The sequence below is a fragment of the Orycteropus afer genome, unplaced genomic scaffold (genome assembly GCF_000298275.1).
Source record: "Orycteropus afer afer isolate SDZICR_OR568_19922 unplaced genomic scaffold, OryAfe1.0 scaffold00888, whole genome shotgun sequence".
Lineage (NCBI taxonomy): Eukaryota > Metazoa > Chordata > Mammalia > Tubulidentata > Orycteropodidae > Orycteropus > Orycteropus afer.
The window spans coordinates 103,561-118,549 of record NW_006922475.1 but is presented as its reverse complement, the minus strand read 5'-3'; positions in this window follow the sequence as shown (position 1 = coordinate 118,549).

The window sequence follows — 14,989 nt, the reverse complement described above, 5'->3', positions numbered from 1 at the left end:
ATACCACAGATGGGATGGCCTTAACAAACAGGAGTTTATTTTCTCACAATTTGGAGGCTTTAAGGGCTGAGTAAAAGCCCCTCAACCTTGGGGACCAGCTCTCACTCCTGCTCCCGACCCACTGGAGCTAGAGGCTCTTCTTCACTCAGACAGCTGCTGGCTGCTGAGGCTGAGAAACCCCAAGGTTGACAAGTAAAAAGGCACAGTCCCAATGGTTATCACATGGCAGGCCATTGACTTAAGTCCATTGTAAGTCCCAAGGTCGGCAGAGCATAGCAGGCTGCTGAGCAACGACACGGCTACATGCAGGGTCCAAGCATGCCATAGGCTAGAGACAATTCTCAAAGCTTCTCCTTATATACAGGAAGCAGACTACATTCCCAAAGGCAGCTACTCAGCTGCTGCCAGTAGATTCCACCATGGAGTTGATTACCAGTCTCATCATGGGGAATACTACATCCAAGCTGCCCAGCCATTCAACCAGGCCTAGCCAAGTTGACATAACAAACATAACCATCACACTAGCCTGAGTCCTTTCATCACTGTGTTATTTGTTGCATCTTGCTAGTTAATAATCTGTCGAATGCATGTAGAATAGATACGAAACCTCAAAGGTTTAGATCCTTTGCTGGAGAAAGAAGTGGGGATGTGGAATTAATGATTTTATAATTATTTCCATGAAAAGTCAATCTGAAAAACCCAAATGGGAGGTAGAGTAGTGTAGCGGAAGGAGCACAGACTATGGAATCATATAGATCTAGGTTCAATCCTAACTCCACCACTTGATAGCAGAATGGGTCACCTTGAACAAATTAGTTTGAGCTTCAGTTACCTAATCAGTGAAAAGGAGAAAAGAGCCATTTTACAGCTAATATTAAATGCCATAAGGTAGGTAAAGTACCAGACACATATTATGTACTTAATAAAATAGGAATGTTGGAATTTCTAAAATCCTTTCCAGCTTTCACATCCTGGGTTCTAAATTTATTGATCACCATTTCCTTCTTCCTTACCTCTTCCCAGCCTCACTATAATCTCATAACATAAACTGTCCTAATGCATTTTATACCTAGGGTTTATAACCCCATTCTTTATTCTAAAATTAAACCTTATATCACTTAGTACTAATTCTTGTTTCATAATTCTAACATAGTACACTTGGAGCTGGGGAGAGTTTAGTTTGAATTTACTAAATTTATATGAATAATATATGCATAGATAAATCAATATTTTAAAATTATATAAAATCTAGTATGCTACATCATTAATGACTAATTAGTGCATAATTTGTAGCAATATTATGTTAATACTTATGTAAGTATCGTCAATTAATATCAGAGAAGAAAACTATTAAATTAAAGGAAAATATATTTAACTTCCTTTTATACAACTAAATACTTGAAGCATTTAGGAGTATAAAGCTCCTTTATATGTTAGTGTCACATAACCTATACAAATAATAAGTAACATCACAGTCATGATTTATCTAGTTTTATAAATAGAACTATGCTTATCCTTTATGTCAGAACCAAAAATGAGTTCAAAACAAAATTTGCCAGCTCTTCCCATACTTACCAATGTCATAAAGATTATCCAACTGATGCCAGAACACACTGACAGAAATAAATACAGGATAGAGGGGAGATAGGGAGCAAAGTACATACAGACTCAGTTATAAAAACTAGAGTTGTCAGAATGATTTTGGGACTTCTGCTTCTGGAAAGAGCCTAGATTCCCACCCCTGCTGGTAGTCTAGACTTTCACCCTTGCCAGGCTGTAATGAGGTGCCTCAAACTCCCCCACCCTCCAACACTGCAATGGGGAGCCTGAACTTCCACTCCGACTCAGTAGAAACAAGGCACTGCTCCCTCTCCCTGCTGAAGTGGTGTCACAAGAAGCCGAGTGGAGAGTTAAGAGCTTTTACCACTGACGCCCATGATGTCAGTGGAAGCAATGGGAGCAATAAGGAGGCACACCTATTCCTCCAAGCCAGTGGGATATTAGTAGATTAGTAGAGTAGAGGCATAAGGCTGGCGGTTCAAACCCACAAGCCACTCCTTGGAAGGAAGGTTGGGCAATCCTACTTCCATAGTATACTGCCTCGGAAACCCAAGGAGGGGTCACTATGAGTCTGGGCCGACTCGACGGCAAACAACAACAACAACAGTAGGAGTCAGAACTCCACTTCCACCCAAAAGTGACAAGGAGCTCCTGCTCTCCAAGTGTCAATGAAGGTCAAGTGGGAAACCTAGACTTCTATCTGGCAGTGCTATTCCTTCACCATTGGCATGGTATCAGAGGAGGCCTGCTAAATAAGATTTAAATAAAATCCAAAGTCTCAAAACATAATGCTCAAAATGTGATGGATTGAACAGAAAATCATTCATCATGCCAAGAACCAAGATAATCCCTAGTTTCCTAAACCCAAACCAAACCCACTGCCATGAAGCCGCTTGCAACTTACAGTGACCCTGTAGGACAGAATAGAAATGCCCCCATAGGATTTCCAAGGCTATAAATCTTTATAGAAACATATGGCCACATCTTTCTCTCTCAGAGCAGCTGGTGGGTTTGAACCACCAACCTTTTGGTTATTAACATAGCCCAACACTTAACCACTGTGCCACCAGGGCTCTTAGTTTCCTCAGGCTACTGTAGCAAAGTACCACAAACCAGGTGGCTTAAAACAACAAATTTATTGTCTGACAGTTCTGGAGCCTGAGTGTCCAAATTCAGGTTGTCAATAAAGCCATGCTCTCTGAATGTTCTAAGAGAAGATCCTTCCTTGCCACTTCTAGCTTCTAGTGCCCCCAGGCTTTCCTTGGTTTGTGGTAGCAAAATTCCAATATCCACTGGTCTTTACCTGGCCATCTTCCTTTTGTGTCTCTGTGTATCTGTCTGTGTCTTTTCTCCTCTTTTTATAAGGACGCCAGCCATATTGGAGTAGGGCCTACCCTACTCTAGTATGACCTTGGGTTAAGTAATTACATCTGCAAAGAGTCTATTTGCAAGTAAAGTTACATTCACAGGAACTGGAAATTAAGACTTCAGCATATCTTCTTCGGATCAAAAGTCAAGTCATAACAGTCTGCCCTCTGTCCCTGAAAGTTAATGTCCTTCCCATGTCCAAAATACATTTACCCCATTCTAACATCCCCAAAAGTCTTAAGCCATTCCAGCAACAACTCTAAGTCCAAAATCTCATCAAAATATAATAAACTCAAAAAGCACCAACCCTCAAAAAAAAAATGTACCAACTCTCATCTTCTATATTAGTTATGGGTGAAACTCTGGGTATGGCCCATCTTCGAGCAAAATTCCTCTCTGTCTGTGGACCTGTGAAACCTAGAAAACAAGTTATCTGCTTCCAAAATGCAATGGTATGACTTGCATAGAATAGACATTCTCATTACAAAAGGAAGAAATTGGAGGGAAAATGTGGGTCATGGCCTTCAAACAAGTCCAAAACCCAACAAGTGGAGCAAATTTCACAAGATTTCAAGACCTAGGAAGAATTTTCTGTGACTCAATACCCACCTTCCTCTGAGCCTACAGAGGCCCCATCAGCCCTTTGGAACCCAGAGTCAATGGCCCCACCCCCAGGTCTCCATATTTGAGTCATTCTTTCCTTTTCTTGAAGGATAATGCATGATCTCAAGTAGCTCCATTGGCTTGTTTCTTGCCTGTAGAATCCCAGAAGTCTGGCAGCTTTCCTTCATTCCATCCCATTTCTATCCCCTTCAGTTTAATCTGGCAATTTTTCTCCTGAGATGGTTGAATACATCCATAAGTCACATGCCTAATCTCTTTAGCAAATGATTGTCCAGCCACATCCTTGGTGTTTTCTCCAAAGCACGTTTTCACATTTTTTGCAATCTGGATGGGCTGTGAATTTTCCAAATCTTCAAGTCTGGGTTCTTTTTACTTAAAACTTCTGTCCTCGACTTCTCTCTTTCCTCTTTCGTTTTACTATAAGCAGAAAGAAGCACCAGGCTGCACCTTCCATATTTTGCTTAGAACTCTCTTTAGCAATATTTAGCAATATTCAAGTCCGTTGCTTACAAATTCTACTTTCCACAAAACAGTAGAATGCAATTCAGCCAAGTTCTCTGCCACTTTATAATAAAGATCATCCTTCCTCCAGTGTTCAATAACATGTTCCTCATTTCCATGCTCACCAGAAGCACCATTAGTACTCATATATCTATCAACGTTCTGCTCGTGGCGATATATGCATTTTCTATGACAATGGAAGCTTTCTCTACAACTCTCCTCACCTCTTCCAGAGCCTTCACAAGAATCTGTTTTAACATCCATAATTCTACTAACAGTCTCTTCAACAAAATCTAGGCTTTCACTATCAAGTTCCTCAAAATTATTCCAGCCTTTATGCATTATCCCATCTAAAAGCCACTTCCACATTTTTAGGTATTTATTACAGCAGCACCCCACTTCCCAGTTTCAAAATCTGTATTAGTTTCCTAAAGCAGCCATAACAAAGTGCTACAATTTAGTGGCTTAAAACAATAGACATTTACTCTCTTGTAGTTCAGAAGGCTAGAAATCAAGGTATCAGTAGAGCCATGCTCTCTCTGAGTGTTCTAGGGGAAGATCCTTTATTGATACTTAGAGCTTCTGGGGGTCCAAGGTGTTCCCTGGCTTGTAGTAGCATAACTTTAATCTCTACCTCTGTCTTCATGTGGCTCTCTTCTCTCTGTGTCTTTGTGTATCTGTCTGTGTGTCTTCTCTTTTTATAAGGACAACAATCATATTTGATTAGGGCCCAATCTACTCCAGTGTGACTTCATGTTAACTTCACTAATTATATCTGCAAAAACTATTTCCAAATGAAGTCACAATCACAGGTACCAGAGGTGAAGACTTAAACACTTGGGGAGAAAACATAAATAAATGCATAACAGAGGCCAAAAATAAGATCATTCATATGTTCTAATCATCTGACAATGATTTTAGAGCATCCATCATAAAAATGCCTCAACAAGCAAATAAAAACACTTGGAACAAATGAAAAACTAGAAAGTCTTAGCAAACAAATTGGAAGTTTCAGCAACAGAAGATATAAAGTAGAACCAAATGGAAATTTTAGAACTAAAAAGTATAATACTAAAATAAAAAACAATGTATTGGCTCAACAACAGAAAGGAGGGTATAGAGGAAAGAATCAGTTAACTTGAAGACAGAACAATAGAAATTACCCAATCTGAAAAACACAGCAAAAATAGACTGAAAAAAAAAAAATGATCAGAGTCTCAGGGATATGTGGTACTACAGTAAAAGATCTAACATTTGTGTCATCAGAGTCCCAGAAGAAAAGGAGAAATAGGGCAGGAGTGAAAAGGGATGCAAAAAGTAATGGCTGAAAACCTCCCAAAGTGAGATAATCTCTTCCTGAAGCTACTTTTACTAAGAAAGATGTATAAACAAATTCTATACTAGAATACAGAGTGATGAGGGCTATAACCTATACCAAAATTTCTGTGACAGTTCATAGAACAAACATTGTTATCATCAGGCTAGAGGGACCAGGGAAGGCTCCTACAGAATAGGAGCTGGATTGGTAGGAGTTGAGGGTGGAGACATGGAATGTGTTTCAAGAAGAGGAAGCAAGATATCTACACAAGTGCAGAAGCCTAAGAATGTGAAAGTTCTGGTAAATTCAAGAAACTGAGTATGGCTGTCACCGTAAGAGTCAGGGAAGAATCAGAAGTTGAAATTTGTTGAAGTTTGAGGAATCTAGAATGAACCATTAAAGGATTTTAGGAAGAGGTATAATGATGGTAGAGTTATGATGGTTGGTGTTAGTGTTGCTGTTTTAAACAGAAGATTTCCTTTCACCTAGGCTCAGTGTTTGTCATCAAGCTCAATGAATACGGGCAAGCTAGCTGGAGCTATGACCCATTCACTGGAGCAAAGTTCAAAAAACAATCGCATGCAGATCAAATCCAGACCACCACTTGTTTTTGTATTGCCATTTCAACACACATGAAACTTAAATGAAAGTTCAGATTTCAATGTCCATAAATAAAGTTTTATTGGAACACAGGCATGCTCAATTATTTACGTATCATGTATGGCTACTTTCACACTATAACACAGAATTTAATAGTTGAGACAGATCATATGTAATGTTCTCATCACTTTGCAGTGCTGCTCAGTGCAGTACGAATCATAGCGGTGCTGTTACAACTTGGCAGCATTTCAAGTGCTATGCATATCACACCATGATTTTAAAAATTATCGGTACATATCTATCATGTCAAAACAAGAAAGATGGACTTCAAATGTCATGCTTTTAGGGCACAGTAGAGGGCAGATTATTTTACCAAATTTGATGGTAAAGCATTTATTATGCAATAACATCATAGCTTTGCTAAAAGAAAATAATATATATCAATATTATCAGACTAAGCATTCATCACAATATTCCCAAGTGACAGGAAAGCAATGGTGAGAAAAATTAGAAAACATAAAATAATAATTCATCATAACAGAATTTCTTCATAAAAATAAAAATGAAACTGCAACAAAAGTAATTTTTTTAGTGATTTACCTCTTAGTCAAGCAAGTAAAGATATTTACTGATGTTGAGTTAATTAAATTGTAACACCCAAAGAAATGTGTCAAGAGAAAATAAACTCAACTATTAGTCAAGTTAGACAATTGACTATTAGACTATTAGACATTCAATGCCCATGGAAGCAGCAGTCAAGAAATCAAATGATGTATTACATTGGGCAAATCTACTGCAAAAACACCTCTTTAAAATGTTAAAAAGCAAAGGTGTCACTTTGAGGACTAAGATGCACCTGACTGAAGCAAAAGCTGGATAATGAGTAAGAAAGACCAAAGATGAATTGATGCATTTGAACTATGGTGTTGGCAAAGAATGTTGAATATACTGTGAATTGCCAGAAGAACTGACAAATGTGTTGTAGAAGTGCAGACAGAATGCTCCTTGGAAGCATTCATCTCACCTACTTTGGTCATGTTGTCTGAAGGGACCATTCCCTGGAGAAGGATGCTACGCTTGGTAAAGTGGAGGGTCAATGAAGAAGGGGAAGGCCATTAATGAAATGGATTGACGCAGTGGCTGCAATGATGGGCTCAAGCACAGTGAAGACTATAAGAATGGCACAGGAGCAGGCAATGTTTTGTTCTGTTGTACATAGGGTCAGCATGAGTCAGAAACAACTCAACAGCACCTAACAACAACAACAAAAAAGAGAAACAAAGGCATATGTAACAGGAGTAATAAAAATAACTTAGAACAGAAAATTTTTCCTTTGTGGAAGAATGCTTGAAAGGAGCCCATTATGTTCTAATCCAAGTTAGTAGAAGGAAGCACACAACTGAACATATCCCGGAAAAAGTTTTAAGCCACAATATTAAAGGTTCTATAATTATTCAGACAAAATAAAATGAAATCAGACTGTCCTGATAAAAACAAAACTCTGTCTGTCCTTAAATTTCTCCATTAAAGCGCTAAATGCTGGATTATAGTGGGGCATATACAGAGTTTTAGAGAGAAAAATTTATGATCCCAATATGTAATATACATCTGTGTTGTCTTTCAAGTCAGATGTCAGAAGACATCTGATGTCAGAAGAAGATGTCAGAAGAAACTGTGCTGTTTAAGGGATCATAAAATAAAATACCTCCTTGAAAAAAATGGATTTAAAATTGTAAAAATGGTCTAGTAGTAGTAAAAGCATCAGAACCTAACTTCAGGGGAGATAATGAGACTCAAGATCAGCATCAGCCCAAGTCTGATTCCCATAAGATGGAGGTCAGACATACCTTCTCCGTCCAAACTTTTTACCAATTCTGACACCGGTTATTCCTCCCAAGGTACTCTCTACTTCTCTTCTGGGTTTAATAATCCATTGCAATGGCCACACAGAACTCACAGACCATGCTTACATGTAACTGGTTTGTTAAAGAACAGAGTACAACTTGGGATCAGGATCAACAAGCTACAACTTAGGATTAGAATCAGGAAGTATGTAGACAAAGTCTCCTTCAGTGCTGGACAGTTCTTTTAGCTATGCAGGGCTCCTCTTGGCACTCATTCATCACTGCTGGTTCTGCTGCTGGGACCCTTCTGGGCTTGTCTTCAGTGTTACAGCCCTTGACAGGTGGTATAGTTCTTTTAGGAGCTCTGGTAGCGTAGTGCCTAAGGCACTTGACTGCTAACCAGAAAGCTAACGGTTCAAACCCACCAGCCACTCCTCAGAAGGAAGGTTGGGCAATCTACTTGTGTAGTGATACCACCTCGGAAACCCAAGGAGGGGTCGCTATGAGTCGGGTCCGACCCAATGGCACACAACAACAACACATAGTTCTTTTAGGAGGTTCCTTGCCTCCTCTCTCTGCTTCTGTCTTCTTTCTTCCTTTTGCTTTCGTTTGACTCTAAACCTCGGTGGGGTTGGCTGCTTATGTATACAATTCCTTGTCAATTTCAAGACATGGCCTTTCCCAATGGAGGGGCCACAAACTGATCAATCCCCTCTCGGTAGGCCATAGACACTTCATTTGCATAGTAGGCTACAACTCACTTCATTTGCATAGTCTATGATCAATCCCCGCAAGGTGCATAGCAGTCACAGGGCAGGCTGCAACCCAGGACCAAACAAAATGTATAAAACCACGTTGTTTACAGCTTACTCAGGAAATGTCAATCAACCTGGCAAAAGACCCTCTGAGGTAGAAAACTAGGGCAAAGTTAACTCCTGAGGGTCTAAGGGGAAAATCTCTCAACCTGTTTTCCAAAGAGCCGAGGCAAAAGGCCACTTAAAGGAACTCATTTCACCACAACAATATATTGAAACCAACCAAGAAATGAAATAAAAATAAAAGCTCAAGAATGGGGACATCATGGAGGGGAGCACTGTCAAGGCAAAATAGAAGTACATCTAAATAATTGTACTATGTCTAATTATAGAATGAAATATGAATCCCAAAATTTATTTTCTCAAAGTAGATTTTTATTTTTTTAAATAGTAGTAAAAATATCTAAACCTAAAATCCAAGTTCACATTAGCGTGAATTAGAATGGGAAGGTTGGGCAATCCTACTTCTGTAGTGATAACTGCCTCGGAAACCCAAGGAGGGGTCGCTAGGAGTGGGGGCCGACTCGATGGCAAATAACAACAAATAACAACAACAACAAATTCTATATCTCAAAAGGGTGATTCAAAATATCCCATTTCAGTCTTGATCTATCAAGTAGATAAAAAGTGAGTTAAAGAAAGCTTTTATGAAAACTAAAGATACACAAACCACCACTTGCCATGCAGTTGATTCCAACTCATGTCAGAGTCAAACTGTGCTCCAAACGATTTTTAAAGTGTTTTCATGGCTGTGAACTTTAGGAAGCAGATCACCAGGCCTTTCTTCTGAGGAGCCTCTGAGTGGATTCAAACCTCCAACCTTTCTTTCAGTTAATGTTGTTGTTGTTGTTATGTGCCGTGGAGTCGGACATGACTCATAGTGACCCCTCCTTGGGTTTCCGAGACAGTATCACTACAGAAGTAGCTTCTTTCCGGGGTAATAGCCAAATGTTTAATGGTTTGCAGCACAAAGTGCAATCAAGGAGCGTGAAAGCAAAGTCTCCTTCAGTGCAAGACGGCTCTCTTCTCAGCCAAACAGGGATCCTCTTGGGCAAGAGGAGAGCTTGATATTTACCCTATCAATTCAGGAAGTAGAAAGATGTATGAAATAAAAAGTACAAGTTTCCCCTTCCTCCAGGTAGCTTCTTTCAACTAATAAAATGAAATATATTTTTTAATAATGGAAAAGATAAAAAGAAGAAACTGAAAATAAAGAAAATGACAGAGAAATGTTAATAAATAAAGTCATAGAACAAAATTACAAAAACTCAAAGATTCAGAATTAACAAAAAAGTAAATCCCTCATTGAAAGTCTTGGTTGAACAAATGAAATTCAAGTATAATCTAGTTATATGACATATACCTTAAGTTACAAAGTAAAAAATAGACAAAGGTATATTAGGCAAATGCAGACACACACAAAAAAAGAGTTGGCAATTTTAGAAATTCAAGATAAATTTATTAATCAGGCAAAGAGAGTCAATATTATATTACTAAAAAGGCACAAATATAAATAAAATTCTCATTGTTTTACATTTCAATGCCATACAATCACGCTATCAAAAATACAAAGAAAAAATATTAGAAATACATGGAAAAAATTGACAGACAGTAGCAGTATGAGACCAACATACCTCTTAGTTCTAGCCATATCAAGCAGACCAAAAAATAAATATGAGTATAGAGAATATGATACTATTAAGAATATATGTGGGAGCTCTGGTAGCATAGTGCCTAAGGCACTTGACTGCTAACCAGAAGGCTGGCAGTTCAAATCCACCAGCCACTCCTCGGAAGGAAGATGGGGCAATCTACTTCCGTAGTGATACTGCCTTGGAAACCCAAGGAGGGGTCGCTATGAGTCGGGTCCTACTGGACGGCACATAACAACAACAACAAGAGTGTATGTAAAATCATGTATAGATTGTATATAAATATAACATGTATTTTAAATTATATTATTAATATATGACGGCAATTATAGCAAACTAAAAAGAAGATAATCTTAGATACATACCTCACATTTTACACCAGGATTTATTCCAGGTGGATCAAATATTTAAATGTTAAAATGTAAATAATGAAAGTACTTGAAGAACCATGGTTCCTTTTTAGTATAATCTTAGAGTATAGAAAATATTTATAAGAATGACACAGAACCCAAAAATCATAAAAGAAAACTTTAAATATATTTGACTTAAAAAAGAAAAATCCCTGCATGGCAATCTATTCCAAGCAAAGTCAAAAGCCAAATGAAGAAATCGGGAAATTTTTTGAAATTCTTATCACAAATACCTCATTTCTCCAACAGAGTTTTTACAAACTGATAAGAAAAAACACTAATAACCTAATAAAATTTTATATGAGCAGCTAGTTCATAGAAAGAAAAATTCAAATGGCTCTTAAAGGGATGAAAAGTTGCTGGCACTTACTCATAATAAGTTGTTGTTGTTATTGTGTGCCGTTGAGTCATCTCTGACTCAGTGACCCCTCCTTGGGTTTCCCAGGTGGTATCACTGCGGAAGTAGATTGCCCCATCTTCCCTCTGAGGAGTGGCTGGTGGGTTTGAACCTTCAACCTTCTGGTTAGCAGTCAAGTGCCTTAGGCACTAGGCCACCAGAGCTCCCACTCATAATAATAGACATGCAAATTAAAAGTAAACAGATAGTATTTTTCAATGATCAGAATGGCAAAGATACAAAGTATGATAATGCACTGTACTATTGAGTCTGTAGGAAAATAGGCACTTTCGTATACACTGCTGGTAGGTGTTGACAATATCCATAGGAGTGAATCTGTCAATGTTTATCAAATTTTAAAAAATATGAAATTAGGTTTACTATTTCCATTTCTAAGAAATTCTGGTGGTGCAGTGGGTAGGACATTTGGCTGCTAACTAGAAGGCCGGCAGTTTAAACCCACCAGCTGCTCTGTGAGAGGAAGATGAGGCAATCTACTTCTGTAAAGATTTACAGCCTTGAAAACCCTATGAGAGTCGCTATAAGTTGGAATCAACTTGATGGCAGTGGGTTTCTTTTTGTTTTTTTCAATTTCTAGTAACATCCTATAGATGTATTTGCAAGTACAAAATAATGTATATATATTAACTGTAAGTTTATATATTGCAGTATTATTAAAAACCCACTTTCATGGAGTTGATTCCAATTCATCGCAATCCCTTAGGGCAGAGCAGAACTGTCCCATAGGGTTTCCAAGGCTGTAAATCTTTACAGAAGCAGACTGCCTCATCTTTCTCCCACACAGCAGCTGGTATGTTCAAACCACTGACCTTTTGGTTTGCAGGCAAATGTTTTAACCACTACACCACCAAAGCACCTTTGATAAGGGACAGGTTAAATGAATTATGGTACTTCTATATAATGTAATAGTATACCATTGTAAAAAGAATGCAGACATTCTTCATCACTGACTTAATATAACCTCTAATATAAAAATATAAAACATGATCTTTAAATAAAAAAAAGCAAGATGGGGCATGTGTAAAGTATACTACCATTTGTGAAAAAGTTGAAAAAAATATATAAATTATTGTTGTTAGGTGTGTTGAGTCACTTCCAACTCATAGGGACCCCATATACAACAGAACAAAACACTTCCTAGTTTGCACCATCTTCACAATCGTTGCTATGTTTGAGCCCATTGTTGCACCCACTGTGTCAATCCTTCTCCTTGAGAATCTTCCTCTTTTCTGCTGATCCTCTACTTTACCAAACATGATGTCCTTCTCCAGGGACTGATGTTGCTTATTGGTCCAGTTATGATGATTTTTGTTTTCCTTATGTTGAGGTGTAATCTGTTCTGAAGGCTATAGTCTTTGATTTTCATCAATAAGTGCATCAAGTCCTCCTTATTTTCAGCAAGCAAGATTGTGTCAACTGCATATTGCAGGTTGTTAATGAGTCTTCCTCCAATCCTGATGCTGCATTCTTCTTCATACATTCCCCTTCTTGGAGGGAGTATTTGCTCAGCATACAGATTGAGCAAGTATGGTGAAAGAACATGACCCAGATGCACACCCTTCCTGATTTTAAACAATGTGATATTCCCTTCTTCTATTCAAACAACTGGCTCTTGGTCTATGTACAAGTTCTTCATGAGCACAATTAATGTTCTGGAATTCCCATTCTTTGCAATGTTATCCATAATTTGCTATGATCCATGCAGTCGAATGCCTTTGCATAGTCAATAAAACACAGGTGAACATCTTTCTAGTATTCTCTGCTGTCAACCAAGATTCATCTGACATCAGTAATAATACCCCTCATTCCATGTCCTCTTCTAAATCTGGCTTGAATTTCTGGCAATTCCCTGTGGATGTGCTGCTACAATGTTTTTGAATTATCTTTTGCATAATTTTACTTGCATGTGATATTAATGATAATGTTTGATAATTTCCACATTCTGTTGGATCACCTTTCTTTAGAATGGGCAGAGGTATGGATCTGTTCCAGTAGGCTGGCCAGATAGCTGTCTTCCAAATTTCTTGGCATAGACAAATGAGTGATTCCGGTATATAAATATAATATAAATATGTATATAAATATGTGTATATAAATATACATATGTATTTCCTTGTGTATGCATAAAATGATATCTTGGAAGAACACAGGAGAAACTAGTAATATTGACTGCCTTTGCGGAGGAGAACTGGTTGGTTGGAGAGCTGAGATGAGAAGGAAACTTTACACTCTATATACCCTTATACACCTTTTGAATTTTGAACCACAAGTGTATTACCTATTCAAATATCAAATTTTTAAAAAATAATAAAATATGTAGAACATATGTAAGCTTAGAATCTTACCAATAGATATTACCTCTGTTTCACTACACAAAAAACAATTAACAAGAAAATCTCAATTGTATAAAGCAAAAATTATGCAGGAAACATTTTTTGACTTTAACGTAATAAAGCTAGAAATTAATGTTAAACCTTACTCTTTCCAGCATAGGTTTCTATCCTGCCTAAACATGGACCCTCAAGAGTTCTATCAATCCTATGAATCACAGAGGCCTTCTAACTTTGTCAGGTCTCACACTTTCTTTATTCCCTCACCATAGAACCTATTGGAGAGAGAGGCTAACTGGGAGTCCAGATTCTGACACTCTTCCATGCCCTATTTCAGAAAATCTTGTTAAGTACACTTTTTGAACACAATTACGTGATTGTAAGCTTGATCTATCTCTCTGGATGGAGAGGACCTGGCAGGGAGTCTGGCCCAAGCACCAAAATGTTGCCACAAAATTCATGTTTTCACTGCCTCTTCTTCCCCAGCAGCTCCCCAAATGTGATCAAGTGGTCACCTCCCCACCTTCCCACATCTCATTAATAGGGGAATGGTGAAAGTGTATGGGAAAGAGTAACAAAGATAGCTGGGTTTGAGATTTTAAGTACTCATAGATAAGGGAAGTTCTCTTATTGGATATCTTTACTTCAACATTGTAGACCAAAATGGATGATCATGTGAAGTCACAGATGTCTCATTGGTAACATGAAAGATATGGTGCTAAATCTTTTAGCAGGCAAAAAAGGTTTGAAAAAATTGAATTACTATGAATTGAATTTGCGTGTATGTGTTTCACTGCACAATTTTCTAACATTGCAGGCCTTTGAAGTTAACATATATAAACATCAGAAATATGGTTAATGCTTAACTGATCAAATTTCAAACATTCTGGGTAAATGATCTTTTTTTAAAATGTTATTTTCAAATTTTTACTTTAAAATAATTATAGATTCATGAGAAGTGGGAAAATTAATAGAGTTTTCATGTGTCCATCACCCAGCTTCCCTCAATGTTAACATCTTACATAACTATAGTACATTATTAAAACTAGGAAATTTATATTTGTACAATACAATAAACTAGACTGAGATTGTACTCTAATTTCAAGGGTAGATGATCTCTTATTTAAGAGTTTATATATGTATAAATATATACAATGTGTGTCCAAGTTTTGCTTTTTTGGTCCTCCAATACCTGGTTACACAATTTTTAATGTTAAATTTTCTCTGATAAAGAAAGAATGTGATTTCTGTTTTCCAGATTAGACTTTGACTGATACACAAGAAAATATTAATTTCAATCAAAATCCTAACAGTTTTTCTTTTCAGGAGAGAAAAAAGAAAGAATCTAACAACAACAACAAAAACAAAACAACCAACCAAATAAAAAACCCTCTAAGAAAAAAGCATAGTTGGAGGGAATGTCATTTACCAAATAGTAAAGCCTGTTATGAAATTGCTTCACCAATTTGATCACTGAGAAAAGATAGACCATGTAACAAACAAAAACTAATAAAAGCAGGCATAAATATTTATAGTTATAACATCACAA